Source organism: Lithobates pipiens, unplaced genomic scaffold (genome assembly GCF_037356315.1).
Source record: "Lithobates pipiens isolate NorthernLeopardFrog02 unplaced genomic scaffold, aLitPip1_a1.2 Scaffold_10, whole genome shotgun sequence".
In the NCBI taxonomy this organism is placed as follows: domain Eukaryota; kingdom Metazoa; phylum Chordata; class Amphibia; order Anura; family Ranidae; genus Lithobates; species Lithobates pipiens.
In genome coordinates this window covers 186,144,636-186,165,555 of record NW_027507686.1, presented here as the reverse complement: position 1 = coordinate 186,165,555, position 20,920 = coordinate 186,144,636, and positions in this window count along the sequence as shown.

The window sequence follows — 20,920 nt, the reverse complement described above, 5'->3', positions numbered from 1 at the left end:
GTCGCTCCAATAGTAAATTAACAATGCTGAAATGTGAATACTGTGAATACAATGGACAGCGCATTGGAGAAAAGTCCAAAAAAGTGTTAAAGTGAAAGAAACGCTAAAGTGAAAAAAAAGTCCAATCTTGAATGGAAATCAACAATAAAAAAACAATATAGTGAAAAATATAGATTTAAATGCAGTCCTATGATAGGATTTGTAATATAAAGTTATTGGCGAAAGGACAATAGTTCAGTGCAAAGATGTGCACAAAAAATTGGTGGGGACTTTAAAAGTGAAGAAGTCCAGTACAGTGCTCCAGAATCATCCACCGCACCCCTGTGAAATGGACAGTCATCAGAAAAGCTGGCTACCATTACAGCAAACATATGACAATGGGTGCCACTGCCGACCTGGTATCGGACAGTGGCCTGGCATCAGCACTAGTGTCTGCTCCCTGATGTGTTTCATCCAATAGGACATTATCAAGGGGTCCTCTAGTGTCAGATGTCAAACTAGTTTACATAGCCTCTCAAAACTGCTCAAATTACGGTGTCTTCTTAGAGAAATTGCAAACAGGAAGTGATCCATTGGCCATTTTGCCAGCAAAATGGCCGGCAGGTCACTCCCTGTTTGCAATTTTTTATATTATTTAATTTTTTTCTGTATTTAGTGGGTATTGATGCAGTCAACTGCCAACTGCAGAGGCCAGGCACATTTGCAATCCCTCTGCTTTACAGCAATTCTTTCACCCTCTACAAAAAATTGACAAACAAACCTAATAAAGGGGGTTTTGCCATAGGTAGCTGAGCATTGCTGATGTGACCTGCTTCCTCATTTTCCCCCTTCATTTTATTCTCCTCTTCTCCTCCTCTTCCTCTTTCACCTCTTCCTCCACCCAATTCTCCTCTACCTCCTCCTCCCCTTCCTCCCTCACCTTTTCTTATTAAAAGTGAAGAAGTCCAGTACAATGCTCCAGAATCATCCACCGCACCCCTGTGAAATGGACAGTCATCAGAAAAGCTGGCTACCGTTACAGCAAACATATGACAATGGGTGCCACTGCCGACCTCGTATCGGACAGTGGCCTGGCATCAGCACTAGTGTCTGCTCCCTGATGTGTTTCATCCAATAGGACATTATCAAGGGGTCCTCTAGTGTCAGATGTCAAACTAGTTTACATAGCCTCTCAAAACTGCTCAAATTACGGTGTCTTCTTAGAGAAATTGCAAACAGGAAGTGATCCATTGGCCATTTTGCCAGCAAAATGGCCGGCAGGTCACTCCCTGTTTGCAATTTTTTATATTATTTTTTTTTTTTCTGTATTTAGTGGGTATTGATGCAGTCAACTGCCAACTGCAGAGGCCAGGCACATTTGCAATCCCTCTGCTTTACAGCAATTCTTTCACCCTCTACAAAAAATTGACAAACAAACCTAATAAAGGGGGTTTTGCCATAGGTAGCTGGGCATTGCTGATGTGACCTGCTTCCTCATTTTCCCCCTTCATTTTATTCTCCTCTTCTCCTCCTCTTCCTCTTTCACCTCTTCCTCCACCCAATTCTCCTCTACCTCCTCCTCCCCTTCCTCCCTCACCTTTTCTTATTAAAAGTGAAGAAGTCCAGTACAATGCTCCAGAATCATCCACCGCACCCCTGTGAAATGGACAGTCATCAGAAAAGCTGGCTACCGTTACAGCAAACATATGACAATGGGTGCCACTGCCGACCTCGTATCGGACAGTGGCCTGGCATCAGCACTAGTGTCTGCTCCCTGATGTGTTTCATCCAATAGGACATTATCAAGGGGTCCTCTAGTGTCAGATGTCAAACTAGTTTACATAGCCTCTCAAAACTGCTCAAATTACGGTGTCTTCTTAGAGAAATTGCAAACAGGAAGTGATCCATTGGCCATTTTGCCAGCAAAATGGCCGGCAGGTCACTCCCTGTTTGCAATTTTTTATATTATTTTTTTTTTTTCTGTATTTAGTGGGTATTGATGCAGTCAACTGCCAACTGCAGAGGCCAGGCACATTTGCAATCCCTCTGATTTACAGCAATTCTTTCACCCTCTACAAAAAATTGACAAACAAACCTAATAAATGGGGTTTTGCCATAGGTAGCTGAGCATTGCTGATGTGACCTGCTTCCTCCTTTTCCCCCTTCATTTTATTCTCCTCTTCTCCTCCTCTTCCTCTTTCACCTCTTCCTCCACCCAATTCTCCTCTACCTCCTCCTCCCCTTCCTCCCTCACCTTTTCCTATTAAAAAAAAGGGTCAGGAAGTCCTAAAGTGAGTGGCAGCGATTTGGGACATAGAGGTAGTAGGGGTCAAGTAGATTCTACAGAACAAAGCAGTGATCAAGCCACAGGGTCTGCCCGTTTGTCTTTTCCAACTCAAATGACCAGGTTGTCTCTGTGCTCTGCCTTTGTGACCCCTCTTCTCTGCCTTACTGACCCCTGTCCTCTGACCTGCTTACCTCTGTACACTACACTGTAGACCTTTCTCCTTTGCCCTGCTGATCCCTGTTCTAAGTCTTGTGATCCTTTGTCCTCTGCACTACTAACCCCTGTCCTCTGCCCCACTGACCTCTTTTTTTTTGCCTTGATAACTCCTGCCCTCCCAGCTGACCCTGTCCTCAGCCCTGCTCACGCCTTGTACAATGCCTTAATGATTCTTGAGCACTCCCTTACTGATCTCTCTTCCTCTGCCCTGCTTACCTCCTGCACACTGCCCTGCTGACTTCCTGTCCTTTGCCCTGCTGCCCCATGTACACTGCCCTGCTAAACTCTGTATACTCCCCTAAGAACACTGTAAAAATGTGTACTAATAACACTAAAAATGTGTGACCTCAGTACACTGCCCTACAAACTGCTGACCCTGTTCCTCTGCTCTGCTGATCCTCTGTACATTGCCCTACTGATTCCTATACATGGCCCTGCTGACCCTGCATCCTCTGCCCCCCCTGACATTTTTACTGCACCCCCACATCAGACAGGTTACATCTGGCCATGGAAGTAAGTCTTTTTTTTCCTTTTTTTTTATCTTCTTTATGCTTTACACATCTTTGCAGGCCATTTGATTTTGAGGATTAGGGACTAGAGTGGAGTTGAATAGAGTTGATTTTCCACTTCCACAGAAAGTCTGCTTTAAAAACCCTTCCAAAGAAACAATTGCATCCAGCAACAATTAGGAAATATGCCATGTGAAAAAACACATGCAGCCTGCTATAACTGTAGTGCATGTAGACAGGGACGGGCTGTAAAGGACATTAGGATGTAACAAAGAATGAAAAAGAGTAAAAATTCTCCCCCCCACCCCAATTCTCTAAGATACACAGAATTTTACTACATGTATAACATTTAGTAAGGTTTCACATCTGTAAGCCCTGTAAACCCTAAACTAATCTTCAGTGCTGCTTATACTTTCCCTATCACAGTGAAATCATACTGTCATGTCAATATGGTTGCTTTGACTTCACCCTTTTATTGTGAGGGGTTGGTGGCTTATCCAAAATCCCCTTTATTGCCCTTCTAAGACAGCTTACCTGTTACCAGCTTACTATGGTTACTATGCCAAATTTCTGCATTATTTCATTGGGTCCACAAACCTCAAATAGACAGGAACCCGAATCATATTCCTACCAAATACATACCCACCTTCACATACCAGGAAGTTAATTAGGGTTTAGTTTAATTAACATTTTTATATATTCCTTATAACTTAACAAATTTTCACTTTTTGGTGTTAAAGTCCGCATTAAAGCTATCCTTCTCATGCTTCAGCTACAAAGCAAAAGTACAACCCCAAACATAAGTGTGTGTGTGTGTTTGTGTGAAAACACTCATGAAATAAAATGTGCCTCAAAGGGGTGCTGCAGTCCCATTGAAGGGGGCAACCAACATAAATATTGTCACGCTCCCTTGCAAATTCTAGGATTTAACACTGGATTTTCCACACAGAAAAATGTTGCTGGCATTACTAAGTTGGTGTGGAAATTAGTCACTTTCATATTCTTGTTCACCAAACTTACAAACAAGGCATATAAATTTCTGACTCTTGAATTCACCACAGTCAAATACAGATGTAAGCTCCTGAAGCTGACACGCACAGTTTCCCAGACTCTTTAAAGCATATTTTTTGATGACATGCTATTCTTTATTGTCCTGATATGACCCACATTCCCGAAAACATTCTAGCCTTCTCAAATAGGAAAAATCAACAGGATTCATCTTACAACATGTTGCCTCTAGTTGCATCTTGAAATATGGTGCAAATATTTACTTGGGCTATATAGCCTGATCCCCAAACCATATGACACCTTTGGATGAATTGCACCTCAATTAATCTGACCTTTCTGGTAATATTGCACCTCTAGTAAGGCAATGCAATGGAAGTGCAATTTTGTACTTTTAATTCTATAGTAATATGCTGCAGCTAGCGTCATTGCCCCAGTTCTCACTGTTGACTATGCTTTATATGTTTAATGATAGAACAAAGACAATGTTTTAAAAAAAACCTGTGGGAGGGATTTAAAGTGCAGGACGGTCTATGCCTACAGGACCCAGAGCTGTAATATTGGCCTTGGATATATGTATTATAGAGCTAAGAATTTTCAACATGTAGGCAGCCTGCCTTAGGCAGGAGTGTCTTGCTAAATTTAAACAGCTTGGCCTTAATCATTCAAAACAGATTTGCCTTGGCTCAGTCTCCCTAAGTTCAGCTTGGCTTAGACCTGGGAAGGAGTTTTGCTGATTTCTTGTTTCTCCAGGCCTGCTGCCTGGAGAGGTCTGTGTGGCTGGACTTGGAGTTCAGCCTGCAGATGCTCCTGCTTTCACGAATTGAAGCTGGATGCAGGATGGAGTCCAAGAGGAGGATCCTACCGGAGGTGTCTGCAGGGCTTTTAGGCTGGAACCTCGTGAGTGGATGCTGGTTGACTGATCCTGGAGGAAAAAGAATATAGCTGCCCACATTTCTACTGAAGGTTGCTGGAATACAAAAGTGTCATTTCAGAACTGAAGGCTCTTTCATGAACAGTAGAATGTGGACTCATGGAGATCTGTGTGTGATTCTGAGCTTCTGAAACCCAAATGTTTTTCTCCTATAGTGTGTGGAAAGGAAAGAATACTGTCTTGTATTTAAGAAAGTGATTGGTGCTCAATTTTGCAAACCCCCAACACATGTCAAGGACTTATTCCTGGGGTAAATGCTAGCACTTGCTGTCTCTGGGGCACCCAACAAATTCTAGAGGGTCAAAAGTCAAAGCCCCCAGGCCATAACTCCTTCCTCTCAGTGTTGCAAAGGAAAAATAAATATTTACAAAAAAAGTTCCAAAAAATCTTATGTGTATACTGATACAGTGAAGGTCCAATTAAATGTAAAAATACAACATCAGAAATAGGTAACATAAAACAAAATATGTGCGCATTAGACATGGGCGCCGTCGATAAATTTGTTTCGTTCCGTTACGGTTCGTATTAGAATTAATTCGTACTTTGTATTTCGTGTCCGAAATTCAATTTCAATTCGTAAGAAATACGAATTGTCATTAGGTTTGTTAACTTGTACGAACGTTTTTTACGATGAATTTAAAGGCAAAAATATACCTCAATATGACAGTCGATGCTGATGGAAGTTTGGTTTTTATCCGAAATACGAAATTCCGTTGAAGAATTTCCTATCCGAAATACGAATCTTCGTTAGATGAGGGGCTCCCACCATCCCTGTGCTGTGCTGACTTCCTCCTGGGGATTTGTAAACAAAAGTTCGTATTTCGTACAAAATTCGGACGCATGGCAATTTGTATTTTAGATCCTCCCAAACGTACGAATTTAGGGAAATTCATACGAATTTGAGTTTCGTACGAAACTAATCGCACATGTCTAGTTCACATTGTTTGTGCAAAATCCTGCAGAAGCTTAGTGACATCTATAACTTTCAGGTTAGAAAATTAACACAAATGTCTCACTGGTTTCTTTGGAGGACTGCTTCCATTATCTAAGAATAACTTGCACAATAAATTTCAAAATAAATTTCCAAAAAATATAAAGACTGGCTTAAGTACCTTATTTTCAGTAAAGCAGACCTGAACTCAGCACAGATTTACTTATAATGAAACATTTTCTAAAATGGAGTAGATGTATCACCTACAATTGTTTTAATATTGTGCCTATTGTTCTGGCAATTGAGAATGCACATTTCTGCTATAAAGGCAAACAAAAAAAATAACAAGAGACTGTGCGAGCCAATGTACCAAAAAAATATTAGCAAAATATAATATATATACAAAATATAGCAAACAAGCCAAAAAAAATAAAACCTTAAAGTATATGTGAATGCAAAGTATGAATAAAGCACACAATTGGAATAGACACTAACATCATAAAGTCCCATGTTCACTTAAAAAAATAATTAGATATGTTTTTCAAGTCCTTTTATGCTGTGGTCACGTGACAGTTTGTTCTTCTCCTTTCTCCTTCCCCACATCTCAGAGGCTGCAGATGAGAGCAGTTTCCACCAAAAATATACAAGAAGTTCAATGAAAACCCTAAACTGATCAGTAGATGCTGTGGCTCCTGCACTTGTCAAATTGTGGAGTGCAGGATGGGGCATGACAGGTGAACTTGACTACAGGACTACAGGCATGCCACACATACAGTAGGCACAACATCCTGTAGCTAACAGGTCAGGAGAAGATTAAAATAGAGTGCTGCAATTCCTGCTACACAAACTTTATGGACATGTTTGGCTAATATAATTAAAAACTTTACAGACTACAATTAATAGAAAGTTATGTTTAACCCAATGTATGTATGGAATTTTATTTTTTTAGGATAACATACATTTTAGGAGCCCACTAACACTTTGCTGTTAATGCACATTGCAACTCAACTCTGACACACATGCCTTGCAGCACAACACTTTGCACAGTAACGCACTAAAAAAGAAAAAATGCTGCATATCTGTTTTTTGCCCATTCTGATGTGTTGGCAGCCTGCTCATTTGAATGGCCTACAGCACCTGATATTCCCAGGTGATCAACCATTCATGTACTACCCGGGCCCAGCCTGCTTAGACTCTGAGATCAGAGGAGATCAGGCACGTTCAGGTTGATGTGGCCTAAGGCCGCTCATTTGAATGGGCTGCCTTAATGCAATGAAGGTTAACATGTGATACAACTAGGGATGAGCCGAACACCCCCCGGTTCGGTTCGCACCAGAACTTTCGAACGGACCCCGCGTTCGTAACGAATGTTAGAACCCCATTGAAGTCTATGGGACTCGAACGTTCGAAATGGAAAGTGCTAATTTTAACGGCTGATATGCAAGATACTGTCCTAAAAAGGGTTTGGGGACCTGACTCCTGCCTCAGGGGACATGGGTCAATGCAATAAAAAGTTTTAAAAGCGGCCGTTTTGGCGGGAACACTGATTTTAATGACGATTAAAGTGAAAAAAAAATGAAATATTCCTTTAAATATGGTGCCTGGGGGGTGTCTGTAGTATGCCTGTGAAGTGCCACGTGTTTCCCGTGTTTAGAACAGTCCCTGCACAAAATGACATTAAACGGAAATAACACCATTTAAAACTGCTTGCAGTTTTAATGTTATATCTGGTTCCTGCAATATGGTTGAAAATCATTCAGAAAAATGGCATGGGTAGCCCTCCCTGCCCATTACCAGTCTATTTGGGTCTTGTACGCATATTAAGGGGAACCCCGTACCCATATTAAAAAAAGGAAATGTGTGTGGCCCCCAGGCCCTATATACTCAGAACAGCAGTATACAGGTGGTGCAAACAAGACAGGGACTGTGTAGGTTTGTTGTGTTAAGTTGAATCTGTTTGTAATTTTCAACTGGTACATTTTTAAAGTGTAGCTCCAGTCAAAAAAACGATTTTTAAGCTTTTTGGAAAACATAGGGAAGGGTTATCACCCCTGTATAATTTGTTTTGTCGTCCATCTTTTTTCATCTCACTTGCTGTTGTCTCCTTCCATTTGCAAGTAGGAGATGTTTGTAAATTGGATGTTTGAAAGTAGGGGCCTGCCCTATATGCTCTGCAGGAATGGCGGAACAAGGTGTTGGTTTTGCCACAACATTGTAAGCCCTCAAAGTGACTCTTGGTGGGCGCTGGAGCGCCCTGCTGTGAACGATTATATCAAGAATTGTAATTACATGCCATTGTTGAACAGTGGTAGAAAAATTGACCTTTGGTGGTTGTGGTGCTGGTGCCACAACACTATAAGTCCTCACCGTTACTCTGGGTGGGCACAGGAAGGGGCCCTCCTGTGAAATATTATATCAAGAATTGTAATTACATGTCCCTGTTAAACAGGGGCAGAAAAATTGGGCCTTAGGCACTGGTGCCATCACACTGCAACCTCTGCCATATACTGTAGTTTTATTGCAGGAATTAGCCCTGCTGCAAAGCATTGCATCAAAAATTGTACTTAAACGCCCCTGTTAAACAGGGGCAGAAAAATTGGGCCTTAGGCACTGGTGCCATCACACTGCAACCTCTGCCATATACTCTAGTTTTATTGCAGGAATTAGCCCTGCTGCAAAGCATTGCATCAAAAATTGTACTTAAACGCCCCTGTTAAACAGGGGCAGAAAAATTGGGCCTTAGGCACTGGTGCCATCACACTGCAACCTCTGCCATATACTGTAGTTTTATTGCAGGAATTAGCCCTGCTGCAAAGCATTGCATCAAAAATTGTACTTAAACGCCCCTGTTAAACAGGGGCAGAAAAATTGGGCCTTAGGCACTGGTGCCATCACACTGCAACCTCTGCCATATACTCTAGTTTTATTGCAGGAATTAGCCCTGCTGCAAAGCATTGCATCAAAAATTGTACTTAAACGCCCCTGTTAAACAGGGGCAGAAAAATTGGGCCTTAGGCACTGGTGCCATCACACTGCAACCTCTGCCATATACTCTAGTTTTATTGCAGGAATTAGCCCTGCTGCAAAGCATTGCATCAAAAATTGTACTTAAACGCCCCTGTTAAACAGGGGCAGAAAAATTGGGCCTTAGGCACTGGTGCCATCACACTGCAACCTCTGCCATATACTCTAGTTTTATTGCAGGAATTAGCCCTGCTGCAAAGCATTGCATCAAAAATTGTACTTAAACGCCCCTGTTAAACAGGGGCAGAAAAATTGGGCCTTAGGCACTGGTGCCATCACACTGCAACCTCTGCCATATACTGTAGTTTTATTGCAGGAATTAGCCCTGCTGCAAAGCATTGCATCAAAAATTGTACTTAGACGCCCCTGTTAAACAGGGGCAGAAAAATTGGGCCTTAGGCACTGGTGCCATCACACTGCAACCTCTGCCATATACTCTAGTTTTATTGCAGGAATTAGCCCTGCTGCAAAGCATTGCATCAAAAATTGTACTTAAACGCCCCTGTTAAACAGGGGCAGAAAAATTGGGCCTTAGGCACTGGTGCCATCACACTGCAACCTCTGCCATATACTCTAGTTTTATTGCAGGAATTAGCCCTGCTGCAAAGCATTGCATCAAAAATTGTACTTAAACGCCCCTGTTAAACAGGGGCAGAAAAATTGGGCCTTAGGCACTGGTGCCATCACACTGCAACCTCTGCCATATACTCTAGTTTTATTGCAGGAATTAGCCCTGCTGCAAAGCATTGCATCAAAAATTGTACTTAAACGCCCCTGTTAAACAGGGGCAGAAAAATTGGGCCTTAGGCACTGGTGCCATCACACTGCAACCTCTGCCATATACTGTAGTTTTATTGCAGGAATTAGCCCTGCTGCAAAGCATTGCATCAAAAATTGTACTTAAACGCCCCTGTTAAACAGGGGCAGAAAAATTGGGCTGCTGGCACTGGTGCCATCACACTGCAACCTCTGCCATATACTGTAGTTTTATTGCAGGAATTAGCCCTGCTGCAAAGAATTGCATCAAAAATTGTACTTAAACGCCCCTGTTAAACAGGGGCAGAAAAATTGGGCTAATGGCATCACCCAGAACCAAAAATGTTCTTCCAACATATCAGCGGAGGAGGAAGAGGATAGACAATCAACATAACAGGACAGTCACTCAGCATCAGCATAGGCAGTCTTGAAGGGATGTGGTATTTCAAAAAAAATTATTCGGTTACATCAGCTTCAGGTGCTTGGTAGCTGTAGGTGATCCAAGACTGATTCATCTTGATGAAGGTCAGTCGATCAACTGATTCGGTGGACAGGCGCACCCTGTGATCGGTAACGAAGCCACCAGCAGCACTGAAGGTGCGTTCCGAAAGAACGCTGGATGCAGGACAGGCCAGTAGCTCAATTGCATACTGTGCAAGCTCTGGCCAGTGATCCATCCTCAAGACCCAGTAAGCCAGAGGATTTTCAGTGGGAAAGGTGTCCAAGTCTGACCTTGCCCCTAGGTATTCCTGCACCATGTAAATTAGACGCTGGCGATGGGTGCTGGAACCAATCATACCTTGGGGCTGCGGACTAAAAAATTGTCTGAAAGCATCAGTCAGAGGGCCACCTTCTCCACCGCTCCTTCTGACTGATGCCTCAGCAACACGTTGTCCAGGACCAGGAGTTTGTGACCTCCCAGTCTCTGGGAACGCGTTGCACAGAGCTTTCTGCAAGGCCTCCCGGAGATGTCTCATCCTCTGCTCCCTCTGCGATGGCAAGATAAGGTCGGCAACCTTACCCTTGTACCGTGGATCAAGGAGAGTGGCCAGCCAGTAATGGTCCCTCTCCTTGATCCGAAGAATACGAGGATCCTTCCGCAGGCTTTGCAGGATCAGGGAGGCCATGCAGCGTAGGTTAGCTGAGGCATTCGGTCCGGAGTCCTCTGGGTCACTAAGGACAACATGATCCGCAGCTACCTCCTCCCAGCCACGTACAAGTCCACGTGTTTCTTGGGACTGTAAATCATCTCTATAAGACTGCTGCTGCTGCTGCTGATGCTGAGTGCCAGCCTCCACCTCCATGCTGACACAATCATCCTCCTCCTCCTCTTCCTCCTCCTCACCCTCTTCCTGTGTGATGGGTGGCACAGCAGGAACACTGTCTGGATAAAGGGGGCCTTGAGAGGCAAGGAAGTCCTCCTCTTCCTGCCTCTGTTCTGCCTCAAGTGCCCTGTCCATTATTCCACGCAGCGTATGCTCCAAGAGGTGGACAAGAGGTACAGTGTCACTGATGCATGCACTGTCACTGCTCACCATCCTTGTGGCCTCCTCAAACGGTGACAGGACAGTGCATGCATCCCTGATCATGCCCCACTGGCGTGGTGAGAAAAAACCAAGCTCCCCTGACCCTGTCCTGGTGCCGTAGTCGCACAGGTACTCATTGATGGCCCTCTGCTGCGTGTGCAGCCGCTGCAGCATGGCCAATGTTGAGTTCCATCTGGTGGGCATGTCACATATAAGGCGGTTCTTGGGCAGGTTCAACTCCTTTTGGAGCTCAGCCAGCCGAGCACAGGCATTAAATGATCGGCGGAAATGCACACGGACTCTCCTGGCCTGTTTCAGGACATCCTGTAAGCCGGGGTACCTGCCCAAGAACCGCTGCACCACCAGGTTAAGGACGTGAGCTACACAGGGCACATGGGTCAGTTGTCCCTGTCGGAGGGCGGAGAGGAGGTTGGTGCCATTGTCGCAAACCACCATTCCTGGCTTAAGCTGGCGTGGCGTCAACCACCTCTCGGCCTGCCCCTGCAGAGCTGACAAAACATCCGCCCCAGTGTGGCTCCTGTCCCCCAAACAAACCAGCGCAAGCACGGCATGGCATCGTTTTGCCTGCGTACTTGCGTAGCCCCTGCAATGCCTACGGAGCACCGCTGGTTCTGAGTACAGAGCACTGGAAGAGGCCATGGAGGAAGAAGAAGAGGAGGGGGTGGAGGAGAGAGGTGTGTCACAACCAATAGTAGCATTTTGGAGGCGTGGTGGCGGAACAACCTCCAACACTACTGCACCTTGTCCTGCATCCTTCCCAGCAGCCAGAAGAGTGACCCAATGGGCCGTGAAAGACAGGTAACGTCCCTGTCCATGCCTGCTGGACCATGAGTCAGCGGTAATATGCACCTTACCGCTGACCGCCCTGTCCAGCGAGGCAAGGACATTGCCTTCCACATGCCGGTAGAGAGCTGGAATCGCCTTCCGTGAGAAAAAGTGGCGTTTGGGGACCTGCCACTGAGGAACCGCACATTGTACAAACTCACGGAAGGGGGCCGAGTCTACCAACTGAAAAGGCAGCAGTTGAAGTGCTAGCAATTTAGCCAAGCTAGCATTCAACCGCTGGGCATGTGGATGGCTGAGAGTAAATTTCTTCCGCCGGTCCAGCAGCTGGGGCAGGGACATTTGCCTGCTATAATCGGACGTGGATGTACCACTAGCAGAGTTCCCGGAAGCACTTGGCTGTGACACACCTAATTCTACACCTTCATTCCTCTCAGAGCAGGTTTCAGAGAGGACTGAAGGTCTAGTGGGGTTGGAGATGCCAGCTGATGAGGAGCAAGGAGAGGTCCGCTTTGTTCTTTGGTGTGGGTCTTTGAGGTATGCTTGCCAACGAGCTGCATGGCAGGTCAACATATGTCTGGTCAAGCATGTGGTGCCCAAGCGGCTGATGTTTTGGCCACGTGAGATACGCTTGAGACATATGTTGCAAATAGCAGCGGTGCGATCTGATGCACTCGTCTGAAAAAAGGCCCACACCAAAGAACTTTTAGAATAACGCGCAGAGGAAGCGCTCTGCGCAGGCGGAGCTCTGCGGTGTGATTCAGTCGGTGTGCTGCCCCTAAGCTGGCCCCCGGAGGGCATCCTGCCTCGTTGGACATGTGCCTCCTCCTCCTCCTCCTCCCTCCTTCCAGGCACCCACGTGGAGTCAGTGCCCTCATCATCCCCTCCCTCTTCATCGCTGTAGCAAACCTGGCAGTATGCTGCAGCTTGTGGAACATGACTGCCAGATTGCTGTGCTTCTTGAGCATCCTCTCTCTCTGCGCTCACGCTACTGCCTTCCTCTAGCTGAGTGTCATCATCAGAGCCCACCAAACACTGGGCATCCTCCTGGAGCATGTACCCAACACTGTGCTCAAAGAGTTCAGGAGACTCCTCAGGAGGACGTGGTGGGTCTAGGGAAGGAGTCACTGATGATGACATTGAGAGGAGGGACGACGATGTGTTGGCAGCTGCTTTTCTACTACCCTGAGACTGGGTGAGAGAGGATGAGGAGGATGAAGAGGGCTTGGTCATCCACTCTACCAAGTCGTTGGCATGTTGCGGTTCAACATGTCCAGCTGCAGAAAAGAAGGACAAACATGTCCCATGGCCACGTGCTGATGACAATGCACCGCGTCCACGACCAGCACTGTTGTCTCTAGACACAGAGCCTGCTTGCCCTCTTTTATCTGCTCGCGCCTGTCTGCCTCTCCTTGCTGGCCTTCCAGACATGGTAATGGCCTGAAGGGAGTTGGGTAAAACAGTAGTTGGGTAGTTTATATTGTGCTGGAGGCACACAACACCCACTAACTCCTGCAGATGCCTTTTTTATAGAACAGCAGATTTAAAGGGGTATATACAGATGTATACTGTGCTGTGCTGGAAGCACACACAACTTCCAATAACTCCTGCAGATGACAATCGGGCCCAAATAGAGAACAGCTATGTAGGTGGATTATAGCGGTATGTACTGGGTACAGAGCACGCACACAGCACGCACTATCTCCTGAGTGACACTACTGACTGCAAGCTCTATTGTTAAAGATGGACCACTAGCTATATAGGTAAGGTGAATATCACGGTGTATACTGCGGTCAGGGCACGCAGACAATAACCAGAAAACAGCAGAGTTAAAGGGGTATATACAGATGTATACTGTGCTGTGCTGGAAGCACACACAACTTCCTATAACTCCTGCAGATGACAATCGGGCCCAAATAGAGAACAGCTATGTAGGTGGATTATAGCGGTATGTACTGGGTACAGAGCACGCACACAGCACGCACTATCTCCTGAGTGACACTACTGACTGCAAGCTCTATTGTTAAAGATGGACCACTAGCTATATAGGTGAGGTGAATATCACGGTGTATACTGCGGTCAGGGCACACAGACAATAACAAGAAAACAGCAGAGTAAAAGGGGTATATACAGATGTATACTGTGCTGTGCTGGAAGCACACACAACTTCCAATAACTCCTGCAGATGACAATCGGGCCCAAATAGAGAACAGCTATGATGGTGGATTATAGCGGTATGTACTGGGTACAGAGCACGCACACAACACGCACTATCTCCTGAGTGACACTACTGACTGCAAGCTCTATTTTTAAAGATGGACCACTAGCTATATAGGTGAGGTGAATATCACGGTGTATACTGCGGTCAGGGCACGCAGACAATAACCAAAAAACAGCAGAGTTAAAGGGGTATATACAGATGTATACTGTGCTGTGCTGGAAGCACACACAACTTCCAATAACTCCTGCAGATGACAATCGGGCTCAAATAGAGAACAGCTATGTAGGTGTATATAGTGGTATGTACTGGGTACAGAGCACGCAGACAGCACGCTCTAACACTACTGACTGCAAGCTCTATTATTAAAGCTAGATCACTAGCTATATAGGTGAGGTGAATATAGTGGTGTATACTGCGGTCAGGGCACAGACAGTAACCACTACACAAGAGCAAGATAGTAAATCAGCCAAAAACGATTGGTGTGTAACTGTGTTGAAGGTACACAGAACACCCACTGCTTCAGACGCCAACACACTGCACGAGGCTGCCTTAATGGCGGCCTTATATAGTGTGGGGCGTGCACTACACAGCCTGAGCTATGATTGGCCACAGGCAGGATGCCTGTGGCCAACCATGGCTCTCCTCGCTGCTGGCGCTGCGATTGGCCAAGCATGCGGGGTCACAGTGCATGCTTGGCCAATCGTGAGACAGCAATGCATTGCGCCATCGCAGTGCATTGTGGGCCACACAAATTTTGCCGCGAACGGCCCAAACGTTCGGAATTCGGCGAACGCACGAACGACCGATGTTCGAGTCGAACATGCGTTCGACTCGAACACGAAGCTCATCCCTAGATACAACATGTGTTAAAGTGCATGCATTAATGCAGGACACCATAGCGGCTAAATGTCAATACTCCCTTAGGGATAACTAAGTCTGAGAACAAAAATGTAATCTGTTGCAGTCTACCAGTACTTTGTTGGGGTGGCTACATTAGTTTTTATTTTTTTCAGGCTAAGAACATAATCACCAAGCAGACAATACTTTCCGATTTTACATAGTTGCAATGTTCTTGTCACTTTCTTTGAGCTTGAAGCACAACATTCTTTATCTTCCTGCTGTAAACTAATCTGCCATCCCCCATGTAATGGAGTTTAAAGTGGAAGTAAACCCATGGATTTAAACAGTTAAAAAAAAAGGCATGCCAGGAATGCTAACTGCACACTATCAAACCATCCAATGGCTGGTGTCATAACGAATCACATGTGCAGCACCATAGCAGTTGAAGATTAAACAGAGGCAAAGATGGCAGCTTCCTTGGCTGAAAACGATAGGGGAGTTTACTTACACTTTAAGAAAGGAGGACTTGTTTGGTTTCCAGCCCGACTCCCAAGTTATAACCATTGCTCTCTCCAGTGTGGTAAAGTATGTAACCACCAAGGAACAGGAGGCGTGCTATTTGCAGGATCACCGGGGGAAAATGAAGAAAAAAGCCTGAGAAAAGGAAACTAAAGCAGGTAATTCATCTAAGGCCTGATAAGCTGCAATATATTACATTTCTGTTTCTGAGTTTACATACACTTTAATGTTTAGGTGGAAGAATAAACAAGGTTAAAGGTAGCCAGAAAATGAAGCACATGAATTGGAAGCAGATAGGGAATGCAAATGTAGAGTGAAATGGAAGGTGATACCTTGGTAATAAAATGTTTGAGGAACAGGAAGGTCGTGGGAAAGGAGAAATGCACAGGGTCAATCAATGGCATGATACACAAGCCCTAATCACTAACAGTAGGTTACAATGCAAATAAATAGCAGGTTCTAAGTGTTCTGGAAAAAAGGGTCTGGGTGTAGCAAAAAAGGGACAATGTCCAACTTTTTTTGGACCAGCTTTTAGCAAAATTATACTGTTTTAAGACCAATTCCCACCATATGCATTGGGCTGTGCTGGGCAGCCTTACTCTCAACACATAGACAAGACAATTTGCCTTGAATAATTTCAGTTCAAGAGGTGTGCATTTTTATCTTGGTTCTTAAGGAACTTTTTGACTACTTTGTTTTTTAAAATGAAATGTTACAGCAATTATCCATTTTGAAACACAGTTTCACTTTAAATGAAGTTGTCCTTTAACTCTTTTGTTGCCAGGCACTTTTTTTTCATTTTGCTCACACATGCTAAAATTTGAATTTTTTACATGAAAACACAACTAATATCCAAAAACATTATATATTTTCTAAAAAGCAGAGGACTCGTATAATTGAATAATGTTAGTTGCAATATTTTATTTATTACTGTAACTGTTTATCGAATCCAAATGTTTGTTAATAATACTCAAATTAACACAATAACATTTCCAAATTTTCTATCAATATAAAAGATGAGGTAGAGCCAAATAAATAGATACCAAATATGTCAAGACTTAAAATTGCGTGCGCTCACAAAATGGCGACAAAGTATGATATGTTTATATGGAAACCTGCACTATAACCTTTTTCCTGAACAGTTGCACTCTCTAACACCCCATGCAGCTGGAAAAAAAATCCTGTCATCGTGGATCAGATAATCACTAAAATCATATGCCAGCACTAACCACTAAAATATTGTATCATCAATCATAACCATCTGTGCAAAAAAATAATCCCTTATTTTCCCCTGCCCATCCCCAAAAGATCAACAAAACAACAAACTAATAAAATTATAATAATTAATCATTATTTTTTAATGCTTATAATAATTATTAATTCATATAATAATATTTCTAATTATCTAAAGTTACAACTAAATATTACCATGTACAAAAAAAAAATGTCCATAATAAATAGTCTAGTGTATCCAAATAGTGGATAGTGCAAATCCTTATATCATGTTCTTGGTGATTCACCTGTCTGACCAAAAAATACTTTAAGCACAGAACTCTCACTACAAATTGTTTGCCCCCTTATTGCTATGCAAGTCATATGAGCCAGATACAATACATGTAACAACCACCAGGCACCGTTCTCCTTAGGTATAGTTAGAATCTCCAGCTTCTCCACTCCTGATATACAATATATGACTCTTTAAGTTAGGTCCTGCTAGAACCATCAATTCCTTCACTCCTTATCAAAACGTTAATCCATCAAAAAGACAAAGCACAATCTTCATAGAGTAGGAAGTTATAAAAAAGGGCTTTATTAAAAAGTAAAAAGTATTTCACTCACATTTAAGATAAACATATAATAACATGAAAACTGTTGGCTATGAGTGTAACACTCCATCTGGATTCCCGAGACCAGTGTTTGAGGTCACTTCCGCCTCAACACATTTCATCACGAGGACTTCTTCAGGAACAGTGCACGCCAGAGACAAAATAAATCAAACAGAGATAAACCATTCCATATGCTATATGTAAAAATAACATATGGCACTCAAAATATAAACTTTATGTTGGAAAATGCAAGATGCCATTCTAAAAAAATAAACAAAGTGGAATTTCTAATGACTAACCAGGATTATAATATAGTGGGGGTAACAGAAATCTGATCAGATGATATGTTGTAGTTATGACTGGATAATGTATTTGGAAAGTTTCAAGCAAAATTAGAAAGGGTAGAAAAGACAAAAGAAATATGTTTCTAAAAATCTTGTTTTATATTAGTGTAAGGGAAGATATAGTAACTGTGAAGTCCATAACAACATGGAAACCACACAGATACAGTGATTGTAATGTTCTTGTTGGGTTTTTTTATAAGCCACCTTATATAAATGATGCTAACAATTTAAAAAAGGTAGCAAGTAGAAATGCAGTGGTAATTATTGAAAATTTTAATTATCCAGATATCAACTGAGGTCAACAAAAAAGTTTTATATTTTTAACATTACTATTTTTTTAGGCCATTCCAATATCATGAATACATCCAAAGGAGCATGGAAGAAGCATTTGATAACAGCAATAGTGGGACATAAAAGCAAAAGATATAATAGAATAAAAAAAGCATAAATTCAAATCACAACACATATCCCGGCCTTCATTGGCAAGCAAACCACAATGCAAGTCTTTTCACAGTGCTGTAGTACCTGTAATATTTTGTATGTAGTAGACAAGGGGATGGGGATACAAGATTTCTAACGTGAGACCATAAGGAAGAGGGGAAGAAGATAGAGGGGAACAAGCAATATGGGAGAGAGGGGGTGGGAGAAGAGAGAAGACAAAGAAATTGAAAATAAATAAGTAAAGATAAATGTGGGAGGAGGAAGGAAGAATAGCCAAGATGAGATTGGAACCAGCTGATTAAAGATCAAATGCTAACAGGTTATGGTATTCTTGGGTGAATTGGAAGCTCAGACAATGGAACCATGTTCTACGAAATAGGTCTTCCATTTTTTTTTTTTTTGCAAAGTAAAGATTTAGCAAAATAGGTGTTGCAATGTATAACACACCCTTGCAAAATGTATTAATTGAATCATCAGGGATCATTTATACCTGACTTTGGGAATAGGAGTCAAATGGAGGGAGCAAGCTGCAGGATTCCCTAAATTGACATCTGTTGGATAAAATAGAACATCATTCACTTTGTCCCAAAAGCTCTGGACAATCCAAAAAAAATGTGTAGCATAATGCTTTGGTATTGCAAGTTAAAGATGTTTTATCAATTTACAAGATAATCACCTTACAAAAATGGTAGTTGAGCCAACTGCTTGACCAAATATCATATCACATGTACAAGAATATCTGAGCAACAGTGACTACACTATCGTAAGTGTTTGATAAGGCTCTGCACAAACTATAAACTTTAAGAAAGTAACGTTTAAACAGCTTGGAAGCATGTTTAAACTTATACACAACAAAGGTGTTAAATAGAAACCAAATGAGAAATGTTGAAATAATTTAAACAAAAACTCACAACTTTAAACAAATAGGAAGCACAGTCCTAACGTGCACAATCCCTCTAAATACTTACCTGAGTCTAATCTCGATCCAGCATTCAGAGCTTTGCCCGAGAGCAGCATTAGTGCTCTCTCTTTCCTCCTGGCTCAGAGGCAGCAGCAAAGGCATTGGCTCCTGCTGCTGTCAATCAAATTCAGTGAGGAGAGAACTGGGGACAGGGACGAGCCACGCTATGTGTGTTTATAGACACACACAGCTCGGCTCAGAAGCAAGGCCACTTGTCTGCCCCTGCTTGCTATAGGGGCAGACATAGAAGAGGAGGAGCAGACAGTGCCAGTGGAGAACCCCAGAAGTAGAAGTTTGAGCCACTTTGTGCAATACAATGCACGGAGCAGGTAAGTATAAAATGTTTGTTATTTTATTAAACAAAAAACCTTTAGTAAAGCTTTAACTGAGTTTGCATGTTCTCCCTGTGCATGTGTCCCTACCCTCCTTGAGGGTGGGGACTGACGTGAATGTACAATGTATATGAAAAGTGCTGCATAAATTGACGGCGCTATATAAGTACCTGAAATAAATAAATAAATGTTTATGCCCAAGAAGAGGCGTAAACAACAGACATTGACAAAGTAAAGCCATAATGCATTTCACACTGAACATAGTTGCTCATAATGCCATTATAACTGTAAAGGACAGCTTACAGGGAACACTAAAATTAGGTACAAAAGTCTCACTACAATCCCGAACTGCAGTCATGAGAAGAGTAAGATCAGCGGGAGCTTATTGTTTATAAGCCACCTGTCGACATCAGCGTTGGAAGTAATTCGTTATGGAACCACATGATTATTAAGCAGTTTGATTTCCAACTGGATTATCTGGATTTTCCAACAGCCTTTAGTTGCCAAGTTGAAAGATTTTAAAGTAGTTGTAAAAGATGTTATTTTTTTTCTTAAAATAATAAACCTGTTATAATTACATGCTCTGTGCAATGGTATTGCACAGAATGACCCCTGAACTTGGGGTCCCCCACCGGAGATCTTGACTCCTCCTCTTCTGTGTCTTCCCCCATAGCAAGCATCTTGTTATAGGAGCAGACATATAGGTTCAATGCCAAGCTCAGCCCCTTCCCCATTCCCTCCTCACATGATTTGACTGACAGCAGCAGGAGCCAATGGCTCTTAGTGAAGTTTGTAAGAGAAGGTAAAGAGATATGAACACCTGAAGGATTAGGAATGGCAATTAAATGACCAACTGTAAGTAATGGCCATGATATATTTGTACATCCTGTATTGATATCCTACTGCATAACATTTGTATACTAGTTGGCTTTTACTCATAATTTTTTTTATAAATTCTACAATATAGTTTATATGTGATATTGCCTGTGTGATATTGCTTGAATTTTTTGAATAAAATTATACTGTTAAAGAAGGGAGAGAGGAAAAAAGAACTGAAGCCGGGCACAGCGCTGGATAGATACAGGACTGGGGGGGGGGGGGCACTGCTATTGTGAAGCTTTTTACTTGATTTCAGATAATGCATTAGGGCTAAACAATCTTTGGCCTTTACAACCACTTTAACCACATGTCGACCAGCCTCCGCAGTTGTACTGCGGCAGCATGGCTCGGCTGCGCGAAACGCCGTTATGCTACGTCGGTAGCATAATCAGCCACTAGGGGGCGCTTGGACACCTCCCCCCGATCGCTCCTCGAGCCGATGCAAGTGCCCGGCGGTCTCGATCGCCGCCGGGCTCCAACAATCGCTCAGGGCACACGGAGAACCAGCACATAGTTTCCGGTTCTCTGAGCAGGGAACTGACAAATCGTCTGTCCTTACAGAGTATGGACAGTGATCTGTTAGTCT